Source organism: Mustelus asterias, chromosome 9, assembly GCF_964213995.1.
Source record: "Mustelus asterias chromosome 9, sMusAst1.hap1.1, whole genome shotgun sequence".
Lineage (NCBI taxonomy): Eukaryota > Metazoa > Chordata > Chondrichthyes > Carcharhiniformes > Triakidae > Mustelus > Mustelus asterias.
The window spans coordinates 101,313,819-101,326,005 of record NC_135809.1 but is presented as its reverse complement, the minus strand read 5'-3'; the positions used below and the strand labels follow the sequence as shown (position 1 = coordinate 101,326,005).

Below are 12,187 nucleotides of genomic sequence, written 5' to 3'. Positions count from 1 at the left end.
GACAGGTAAGGGAAACATGCTGCCGACAACCGCCACTATGACACTTAGTCATTTGTTTTGGGAAAAACGCAACAAAGGTGGGACCAACAAGTTCAGAGAACTCTGCATGTCAAGGGATAAATATACAGGATTGGATAGTGAAAAAAAGGGAAGCTTATGGCAGATACAGGGGGTTCGAAACAGTGGAAGCCCTAGAGGAGTAAAGAAAATGTAGGGCAGTACTTTAAAAAAATTACAAGAGCAAAGAGCAGGTGTCAAGAAACACTGGCGGACAAAATTAAGGAAAATCTCCAGGTGTTTTATATGTTAAGGGCAAGGGAGTAACCAGGGAAAGAGTAGGGCCCATTAGGGACTAAGTGGAAATCTGTGTGTGGGGAGCCAGAAGATGTAGTTGAGGTTTTAAATGAGTTTTTTGCATTGTGTTCACTATGAAGAAGGACAATGTAGGGATAGTAGGGATACAGCAGCTAATTAAAGGCCAAAGTGAGTCTAACATCAGTGAAAGGGAAATGATTGCTAAAAGTTCTGAGGGACAGAATTAACCTCCACTTCAAGAGGCAAGGGTTAATCAAGGATAGTTAGCCTGGCTTTGTCAGGGCAAGATTATATCCAGCAAATTTGATTTAATTTTTCAGGGAGGTGACTAGATATGTTGATGAGGGCAATACAGTTGGTGTAGTATACATGGACTTCAGTAATGCTTTTAACAAGGTCCCACATAGGAGACTGTAACAACCCAAAGGATCCAGGGCAATTTGGCAAATTTGATTCAAAAATTGGCTTAGTGATAGGACCGTAAGAAGTCTCACAACACCAGGTTAAAGTCCAACAGGTTTATTTGGTAGCAAAATCCACTAGCTTTCGGAGCTCTGCTCCTTCATCAGGTAAGTGGGAGTTCTGTTCACAAACATGGCATATAAAGACACAAACTCAATTTACAAAATAATGGTTGGAATGCGAGTCTTTACAGGTAATCAAGTCTTAAAGGTACAGACAATGTGAGTGGAGAGAGCATTAAGCACAGGTTAAAGAGATGTGTATTGTCTCCAGACAGGACAGTTAGTGAGATTTTGCAAACCCAGGCAAATTTGTGAACAGAACTCCCACTTACCTGACGAAGGAGCAGCGCTCCAAAAGCTAGTGGCTTTTGCTACCAAATAAACCTGTTGGACTTTAACCTGGTGTTGTGAGACCTCTTCCTGTGTTTACCTCAGTCCAACGCCAGCATCTCCACATCACCACTTAGTGATAGGAGACAGAGGGTGATGATCATATATTGTTTTTGTGACTGGAAGTTTGTGCCCAGTTGTGTACTGCAGGAATCAATGCTGGGTCCTTGCTGTTAGTATGCATTAATGATCTAGATGCGAAAGTAGAAGACACGATCAGTATATTTGCGGATGACACAAAAATTAGTGATGTGGTAAATAGTGAGGAAGAAAGCCTTAGATTACAGGACAATAATGATAGGCTGGTCATGTGGGCAGTACATTGGCAAAAATAATTTAACCTTGAAAAGTATGAGGTGATGCATTTTGGAAGGACTAACAAGGCAAGGGAATACACAAAGAATGATAGGACGCTGGGAAGTAGAGGACAAGAAGAACCTTATGGTGCATGTCCATAGATCTCTGAAAGCAACAGGACAGGGAGATAAGTGGTTAAGAAGGCATATCAGATATTTGCCTGTATTAGCCAAGGCAAAGATATAAGAGCAGGGAGGTTATGATGGAGCTGTATAAAAAGCTCATTAGGCCACAGCTAGAGTATTGTGTGCAGTTCTGATCAACACACTATAGGAAGGATGCGATTGCACTAGAGAGGGTGCAGCGGCGATTCACCAGAATGTTGCCTTGAATGGAGCAATTCAGCTGGAAAGAGAAGCTGGTTCGGCTGGAGTTATTTTCCTTAAAGCAGAGATGACTGAGGACTGTCCCCTTAGTAGACAGTGCAAACCTTTGCACCCAGAGGTTGGTGGAAATCTGGAATGCACTGCCTTAACGGGTGATAGAGGCGGAAATCCTCACAACTTTTAAAAAGCATTTAGATGAGCACTTGATATGCTGTAGCATACAAGGCTACAGACCAAGTGCTGGAAAATGGGATTAGAATAGATAGGTGCCCGATGATTGGCACTGACACAATGGGCTGAAGGGCCTTTATTTGCATTGTAAACTCTATGACTATTACCTTTTCTGATTGCAAAATTTTTCAAAAGTATTTGTATCCAACCCAATAATCTGACAAGCTTCTTCTGAAAAAGGAGCGATTGCTTCAGAGATGCGACAATTTTCTCACCATATTACTCAGTGGTCTTAGTTCATATAGTCCTTTTCTAGTTTTATTCTGGAAATGGACAGAATTCTCAGCTCCCATTTCTCTCTCTGCTCTTCTTTGGTATAAAGCAACATTTATTTCTTGTTTAATACTGTCTTCAAAGTCAGGGTTGCTTTTTCTTTCATAAACCAAATCATAAATCTGCCACTTTCCAGAATTTGCATTCAGCAAACATTTGTTGAAAAATATTCTATAAACAACAGGAAAATTGGCTTTGAGATTGAAGATAAATTGTTCTGAAATTATCCACGCATAACTAAAGACAAAAAAAAACAAAATCCCCTTTGGAAGAATGCTTCAAGTAGTTAAATAGAATTAATAGTGCAGAGGATACCAATATGGTAAAGGATATTAAATTCTTCAAACGTTCTATTTCCATATGCACTTCCTTTCTGACTGAAAATTGATGTTTAAACAACTGACAGTTTGGGAATATTTTATTCATCATGTTTTGAGGTTGTTCCTAAGACACGTCATCAAACTTACAGCAAATGAGAGAATAGAGAAATGATAACAAATATGCTGCCATCTGCTGGTGTACTTTTTAAAATAAAATCATGACAAAAAGAAACAAAAACAACAAGTGTTTGAAATAATTATCAGGACTGGCAGCATCCATGGTGAAAGAAGCAGAGTTAACATTTCAAGTGGAATATGACTTCTTCAAAACTGTATGACCCCAAACTAAAGGGAGGCCTTAATGAGGGTTTAGTTGCTTGGAAAATGGGGTAGTCAAAGTTAACGGTAGGAGTGCAGGTTAGTGATCAGTCTGAGTGTCAACAGGAAACTATAGGTAGGGACAGATCATAGGAACATTAAATTACACCAAGGACTCATACAGCAGCCCTAACTAGGAGGGGGGAGGGTTCCAAGAATGGAAGGTTTAAAATAATCGGGGGTAAATGAGGGAGCGGTAGCATAGGATAGCGAGGGGGAAACATGACTGTCTTGGTGTTATAGGCTGGGGCCGGAAACATAAACAAAACTATGCAACAGAGAGAAAATCCAGAGTCGGAAACGGCTGTAAAAAAAAGAAAGCTAAATGTACTTTATTGGAATGCACAAATAATTTGCAACTAGATGAGTTGATAGCACAGATTGCAACAGACGAGTATGATGTATTAGCTGTTACAAAAACAGAAAAAGGGAACCAGGACTGGGTGCCCAACATTCCTGGGTATACAAAGTTCCAAAAGAATAGGCCAAAGGCAAAAGAAGGTGGAGTATTGCTGTTAATCAAGGAATGTTTCAGAGCAGTGATGAGTCGTGATATAAGGACGGTTGGGGTTTGGGTTTGACTTGAAATCATGAATAGCAGAGGAAGGAAGACAAGGGTGAAAGTAGTCTATAGATGCCCGAAATGTGATCTCTCAAGAAGTCAGAGCATAAAAGGGGAAATATCAAGGGGACACTTGAAGGGAACTGCAATTGTCGAGGGAGATTTTAATCTGCATATTGATTAGACAAACATAACCAGCAAGGGTAGCGTGGAAGGATTTGAGGCAGCTTTTTACAGCAGTACATTGTGGAACCTACTTGGGAATGGGCTATTTTAGATTTGCTTTTGTGTAATGAAGGAGGATTAACAAAGAATCTTGTGGTTAAATATCCCCTAGACGGCAGTGACTGCAATATGATAGAATTCCAAATACTGTGAGGGTGAATGCCTTAGGTCCATAACCAGTGTCTTCAACATGAATAAGGATAATTATAATGGTATGAGAGATGAATTGTGTAAGGTGAACAGGATAAACAAGCCAAGAAACAGGTCAGTAGATGAGTAGTGGCTCATATTCAAACAGCTGGTCCAAAATGCTCAGTAGGAATTTATCCCATTCAAAAAGAGGGATTCCACAAGAAAGAGACAATATTCATGGTTAACAAAGGAGGTCAAGGAGAATGTTAAATTGAAGGGCAGGATATACAAAGTGAAAGGGACCGTGGTAGACCAGAGGCCTGGGAAGTATTTAGGATCCAACAGCAGAAGACTAAAATGCTCATAGGAAGGGAGAAAATGGATTTTGAGAGAAAACTTAAATGCAGCAAAAAAACAGTAAGAGTTTCTATGGATATATAAATAAGCAGATGGCTAAGGTAAATGTAGAATCTCTATTGAACGAGAGGGCGAATTGATAACAGCAAAGAAATGGCAGATATGCTAAATAAAGTTTTTGGATCAGTCTTCACCATGGAAGTCATTGCAAATATCCCTAAGTTATCAGATGGACTGATTCCAATTAACATGGTAGGACTTACAAAAATCCCAATCACAAGGGATAGAGTATCGGCAAAACTCAAAGGGCTACAGACGGACAAGCCATTAGGACCCGATGAATTGCACGCTAGGGCTTTAATGGAAGTGGCTGCAGAAATAGTGGTTGAAATTTTTCAAAACACAATAAATACCGGCCGGGGCCAGAAGTTTGGAAATCAGCCAATGTGCCTTTGTTCAAAAAGGGAAAAAAAAAATCAGAAGGTTATAGGCCATTTAGTCTAACATCTATTACTGGCAAGATGCTGAAATCAATAGTCAAGAGGAAATAGCTGATCATTTAGAAAAACTGAATGCAATCAAACCTAGTCAACATGGTTTTATGAAAGATAAATCATGTTCGAGAAATTTGCTCAAATCTTGTGAGGATGTAACAGAGAGAGTAGATAGAAGGGAACCTGAAGATGTATTGTATTTTGATTTCCAAAAGGCATTTGACGAGGTACCACATAAGAGGCTGGTGCATAAATTATAGGCCCATGGCATTGGAGGAAGTCTGTCAGCATGGCTTGAAAACTGGCTGTCACATCTAAAACAGAGAATTGGAATAAATGGGTCATTTTCAGAGTGGAAAGATGTAACTAGTGGGGTACCATAGGGATCAGTTCTTAGCCAGCAATTATTCGCTATTTACATTAATGACCTGGAGGAAGGAACAGAATGTAAGGTTTTTAAATTTGCCGATGATACAAAGATAGGTGGAAGGGCATGTCGTGATGAGGATATTGCGATTCTGCAATGGGATATAGATAGATTGGGTGACTGGGCGAAAACCTGGCAAATGGAGTTTAACATGGGCAAGTGTAAGGTCATGCACTTTGGTAGGAAGAGTCAAAAGGCAGATTATCTAAATGGAGACTGAGGCGAGTGGTACAGAGGCATCCAGGTGTTCTAGTGCATCAATCAGAAAAAGATAGCAGGCAGGTCCAACAATTAGTTAAGGCGGCAAATGGCATTTTGGCCTTTATTGTAAAAGGAATGGAGTTTTAAAAAATAAAAATAGGGAGGTTTTGGTGTAATTGTACAGGGCGTTGGTGAGACCTCACCTGGAATACTGCTTACAGTTTTGGTCTCTTTACCTTAAAGGGATATCGTAACATTAGAGACAGTCCAAAGGCAATTCACCAGGCTAATTCCTGGGATAAGAAAATTGTCCCATCAAGATAGACTAATTAGTCTAGGTCTGTATTCCTTGGAGTTTAGAAGAATGAGGGGTGACCTTATTCAAACATATAATATCCTGAGGGGACTTGACAGGGGAGATGGTGAAATGTTTTCACTTGTGGGAGAGTCTCGAAAAGCGGACATAGCTACAAGGTAAAGGACCGGTCATTTAAAACTGAAGTGTGTAGAAATTTCTTCTCACAGAGGGTGGTGAATCTCTAAAATTCTCTTTCCCAAAGGATGGTAGAGGCTAGATCATTAGAAGTTTTAAAATGGAGGTGGATGAATATTTGATAGATTGAGGAATAGAGGGCTATGGAGAAATGGCACAGAAAAGGAGTTGAGGCCGTCATAGATCAGCCATGATTGTATTGAATGGCAGGGCAGGCTTGAAGGGCTTGGTGGCCTATTCCTGCCTCTATTTCATGCGTTCTTGTGATTGGGTTTTGCTGCAATAAACACACAGGGTGAAGTCATGTTCATAGAATAGAATCATAGAATCCCTGCAGTGCAGAAGGAAGCCATTCAGCCCATCCAGTCTGCACCGACCACAATCCCACCCAGGCCCTATTCCTGTAACCCCATGTATTTACCTTGCTAATCTCCCTGACATTAAGGTCAATTTTACCATGGCCAATCAACCTAACCCACACATCTCTGGACTGTTATCATGTTATTTCAAATATCACCAAGACATTTAATAATGGGAATGTACTTCAATGAAATACACTTTATAATATTTAGAAACATTGTAGCTTTAATACTTTTCAAAATAATGCAAATTAATCCACCAGACATTCAACATGAATTTGTTTTCAACACCTGTAGGTCAAGTAAAATATAAATCACATACCCTGGAAACAATACCTGTTCATGCTTTTCCTCTCACCACTTCCATATGGAAAATCTATCCTAGAGGTTCCATTAGATGTGATCAGAGAGGTTTGGAGAATTTCGTAAATGCGAATTTATTGTAGCTTGAACCGCTGCAGCCTCGATGGGGTACTTACACATACAGTACTGCTAATGAGGGAGAGCCGGGATTTTGACCCAGCAAACGATGATATAGTTCCAAGTCAGAATGGTGAGCAACATGAAGGGAAACTTGCAGGTGGTGCTGCCCTTGTCCTACTAGATGGTAGCACTCGTGGGTTAGGAAGTTGTTGTCTTGGGAACCTTAGTGAGTTCATTTGTAGCAAAGAGCAGCGGACAATTTTATGTTTCAAAGGAAACATGGGATAATGTTAGAAGCAAAAGATAGGTGGGGCCATGAAGAGAGTAGAGTTGAAGGATTAATTTTGAATTGTTCATGCAGTCAGAGACACGATGGACCAAGTGGTCAACTTCGTCATAAACCTCTTTAATCCCAAGCCATTTTACAAATTCATTTACAGGATGTGGGTGTCATGGGCTAGCCCAGTATTTACTGACCATCCCTAATTGCTCTGCGTAAGAACATAAGAACTAGGAGCAGGAGTAGGCCATCTGGCCCTTCGAGCTTGCTCTGCCATTTAATAAGATCATGGCTGATCTTTTCGTGGACTCAGCTGCATTTACCCGCCCAATGACCATAACCCTTAATTCCTTTACTGTTCAAAAATCTATCTATCTTTGCCTTAAAAACATTCAACGAGGTAGCCTCAACTGCTTCATTGGGCAGGGAATTCCATAGATTCACAACCCTTTGGGTGAAGATGATCCTCCTCAACTCAGTTCTAAATCTGTTCCACCTTATTTTGAGGCTATGTGCCCTAGTTCTAGTTTCACCCACCAATGGAAACACCCTCTCTGCTTCTATCTTAGCTGTTCCCTTCATAATATGTTTCTATAAGATCCCCCCCTCATTCTTCTAAATTCCAATGAGTATAGTCCCAGTCTCGTCAGAAGGTAGTGAAGGTTTTTGAAGCACTGCAATCCGGATGGTGTAGGTATACACACAAGTACTGTTGATGAGTGAGATCCAGGATTTTGACCAAGCGACATTGAAGGAACAGTGATATAGTTCCAAGTCAGGATGGTGAGTGGCTTGGAGAGAAACTTCCAGGTGGTGGTGTTCCCAAGTGTTTGCTGCCCTTGTCCGACTAGGTGGTCGTGGGTTAGGAACCTTGGTGAATTCTTGCAGTGCAGTACACAGTTGCCAATACTCATCTGTGGTCGAGTGATTGAATGTTTGTGGAATGGGCAACAATCAAATGGACTGCTTTGTCCTGGATGGTGTCAATGTTCTTGAGTGTTGTTGGAGCTGCACTCATCCAGACAAGTGGAGAGTATTCCATTAGACTCCTGACTTGTGCTTTGTCGATGGTGGACAGGCTTTGGAGAGTCAGGTGGTGAGTTACACAGTATTTATATCGCTAGTCCAGTTCAGTTTCTGGTCAATGGTAGCCCCAGGATGTTGATAGTGAGGGATTCAGTGATGTTAATGCCACTGAATGTCATGGGGCAATGGTTAGATCCTCTCTTGTTGCAGATGGGCATTGCCTGGCACTTGTGTGGTGCAAATGTTACTTGTGTAGGGCATTGGTGAAACCATATATGGAGCATTGTGTACAGTATTGGTCTTCTTATTTAAGGAAAATGTAAATGCGTCAGAAGCAGTTCAGATAAGATTTACTAAACTAATGCCAGGAATGGGCAGGTTGTGAAAAAAGGTTGGAACGGTTAGGTTTGTAGAAGAAGAGTAAGAGGCCATTTGATCGAAATAAGTTCTTGAGGGGTACTGACATGGTGTATGTAGAGAGGATGTGTCCTCTTGTTGGAGAATCTAGAACTAAGGGTCACTGTTTAAAAATAAGGATTGATCATTTAAGATGAAGATGAAGAAGAGAAGAAATATTTTCTCTCAGACAATTGAGAGTTTCTGGCACTCTCTTACTCAAAAGGCAGTGGAGGTAGAATCTTTGAATATTTTTAAGGCAGAACTGGATAGATTCTTGATTAACAAAGAGGTCAAAGGTTATCGTGGGGTAGGCAGGAATGTGGGGTTGAAGTTACAAGCAGATGAGCCATGATCCTGCATCCTTTGGGAAGCTAGCCAGCAAATGTAAGTTATTTGGTTTTCTTTTGTCCTTTCATGGGACATCAGCATTGCTTGGAGTTGTGTGGAAATTTAATAAAAGTGTTTCAAATCATGAGGGATCTGGACAGTAGATAGAGAGAAAATGTTCCCATTGGTGATAGGATTGAGAACCAGAGAACATCGATTTGTGAATGATAAAAGAACCAGAGACAAAAGAACATGAGACAAAACCTATTTATGCAACTAATGATTAGGACTTGGACAGCGCTAACTGACAGCATAATAGGGGCAGATTCAATTGTGGCTTCCAAAAAGAGAATTGGTAATTATCTGAAGAGAAAACATTTATAGGGCTATGTGGAAATGACAGCAAAGTGTGACTAACTCTTGCAAAGATCCAGCATGGATATTATGGGCCAAATAGCCTCCTTCTGTGCCGTAGCTTTTCTGTGATATGATCATGAATATCGACCTTTCAACATACTCAAAGCAGAAAGTAAAGTGGAGTTGTCTTTTTAATATTTCTAATGGGAAAAACATCATTTTTGCTTAACCCAGCATTCTGCAATTTGTAAATAAATAGCACTCTATTTGAAGTCTGCTTTGAGTTTAAACTCCTACTGCCAGTATGGGTAACATGTGTTCAATCTCACTGGCTCCACATCATGTACAATGGCTACAACTAAAATATCAAAAAGTCTTTCTCCGTTTTCTTGAATTGGTGAAACAATTTGTATATTTTTTCACTAAGTCACCTTTCTGACAACATTCCTTCTTGCTGTAATCTTTACAGCTGCTGTTTATGCAAAGTGTTTTTTCATGCAATACAAAGACAACAATACAGCTTGCCATATTATTCAGTCAGTAGAATGGAATTCAATGCATGTATTTTATCTCAATAAATTCATAATTGTGGTGTCTGACCAGAAGAACCTTGAACTTTATATGTTTATCAACTGATGCCTACAATACTGATTGTCCAGCAAGAGAAGGAAATGGGAGCTATCTACAAAGGTTACCACGACGTCAAATTTCAGAGATAACTGTGGAGGAAAATCAGTCTGCTGATAAAAACACTGCAATATTAAAATCCAAATTGCCTTCCATAATTTAGAATGGAGGTAACAAACTAAAGGCCTTAACCTCATACTTAGATTTGCAAACAAAGACCTTTGCATAACATAGTGTTTACAATCACCATCTGAAGAAGTATTCTGGAATGATAATTTAACCCAGCTTTATCTTGAACTTTTTTTGATGCATTTTAATTAAATATTAACTCAGCTGCCAAAAATACTTCATGCACAAATGAACTAGAGTAAGGTTCTTCAGGCTTTATTAAGATTGATTAATTAAAAATCTATGACAGTTGGCAAATAATTGTATGTAAAGGTAGCAACCATGGTAGCCTCTTAGAACTGTACTGTAATTATTTTCTACTTGAAGTGCATCATTCCCCTATGTTATCGAAGACAATGGGGACATTATTTTTGAAATTCAGTGAAAATATAATACACTTCATTTATCCAAGACAAACTGGCAGCTAGGAGTGAGTCAAAGAATTTTACAGGGTTATTTGCGATATTTCAGTATATAAAATTCTGTTCAGGGAACTGTGCTTAAAAAGCCAGGCGAATGGCGACAGTGTATCATGTTCTAAGCTCTCTATTGCTAAACTAAAAACTTTCTAAATCAGAACAGTCTACATCACGATACTCTATAGATTGCCAGTCCACTCAACAAGCTCATTTCTCTAAGTTTTGAAAGGAAATACCAAAATACATCAAAATGAGCCACTGCTGACAAATAATATTATGCAATACAAGACTTTAGAATTCAACACACCTTTTTGTGCCAGTGTATTTTTTAATTTATGGGATGTGAGCATTGCATTTATTGCCGGTCCCTAGCTGCTCTCCACTTCATTGAGAGTCAAGCTCATTGCTGTGGATATAGTCACAAGTAGGCCAGACCAGGTAAGGATAACAGATTTCCTTCCCTGAAGGACGTTAGTGAACCAGATGGGTTTTTCCAACAATCAGCAATGGTTTCATAGTCATCGTTAGACTTTTAAGTTCAGATTTTAAAATTAAATTAAAATTTCATCATCTGCCATGGCGGAATTTCCCTGATCTTACCCTGGGATTTTGCATTACTAGTCCAGTAACAAAACTACTGTGCCCCTGCCTCGCCCTCAGGGGAAGGATTTCTTTCAAATTTGAGCTCACCATAGAATCAGCTAATGTATTTATTATTTGAGTCACAAGCAGGCTTACACAAACACTGCAATGAAGTTACAGTGAAAATTCACTAATTGCAACACTCCGGCACCTGTTCAGATACACTGAGGGAGAATTTAGCATGGCCAATGTACCTAACCAGCACATCTTTCAGATTGTGGGGGAAACCAGAGCACCTGGAAGAAACCCACACAGATACGGGGAGGACATGCAGATTCCACACAGACAGTGACCCAAGCTGGGAAGGAACCCGAGTCCCTGACGCTGTGAGGCAGCAGTGCTAACCACTGTGCCACCGTGCCATCCACTTGTATAAACACTGATGCTAATCTACCTAACTCCCATGTAGCAAGTGAGCACTGCAGTGAAGGAATGGAAATTTCTGATACAGGACTTCGAAAAACTGAGAACGATCGACAGTTTCAGCAGCAGTCTCAAGGAGAAGCACTTAAGAGTTTAATATTCTGAAAGATGAGCGAACCTGTTAGATGTGTGCAACAGATGGCTCATGCAGGATTTTTAAAGCAATAATTGAAATGGAGAATCAAACAGAGACACCCATATAAGACAGCAGAGCATTAGAAGAAATGATCTGTCAATTTTCATAATACCAAATTTCAGACACACAAAAAATAATGCAAAGGTGAGGGGGACGAATGGGTTCCCAAAAAGAGAATTTTGCCTGCCGAGTGGAACCAACTATCATTTCTATAATCCCTAAAACTCTATCCTGGCTAGTGTCTCTGGATGAGCAAAATCATTTGCAACCTGTGTCCTGTGTCAAGGGCGGCACGGTAGCACAGTGGTTAGCACTGCTGCTTCACAGCTCCAGGGACCTGGGTTCGATTCCCGGCTTGGGTCACTGTCTGTGTGGAGTTTGCACATTCTCCTCGTGTCTGCGTGGGTTTCCTCCGGGTGCTCCGGTTTCCTCCCACAGTCCAAAGATGTGCGGGTTAGGTTGATTGGCTATGCTAAAAAAATTGCCCCTTAGTGTCCTGAGATGTGTAGGTTAGAGGGATTAGCGGGTAAATGTGTAGGGATATGGGGGTAGGGCCTGGGTGGGATTGTGGTCGGTGCAGACTTGATGGGCCGAATGGCCTGTTCCTGCACTGTAGGGTTTCTATGATTTTTTTTCTATGATTCTATTTGAACCCA

The 12,187-nt window shown here is 40.4% G+C and overlaps 1 protein-coding gene across 2 annotated transcripts in view; it reads right to left on the bottom strand.

Annotated features, from left to right (window-relative positions):
* sbf2 (SET binding factor 2) overlaps positions 1 to 12,187 on the bottom strand; it is a 555,079-nt gene that overhangs the window by 325,263 nt on the left and 217,629 nt on the right. The gene's annotated exons all lie outside the window — the stretch shown is intronic.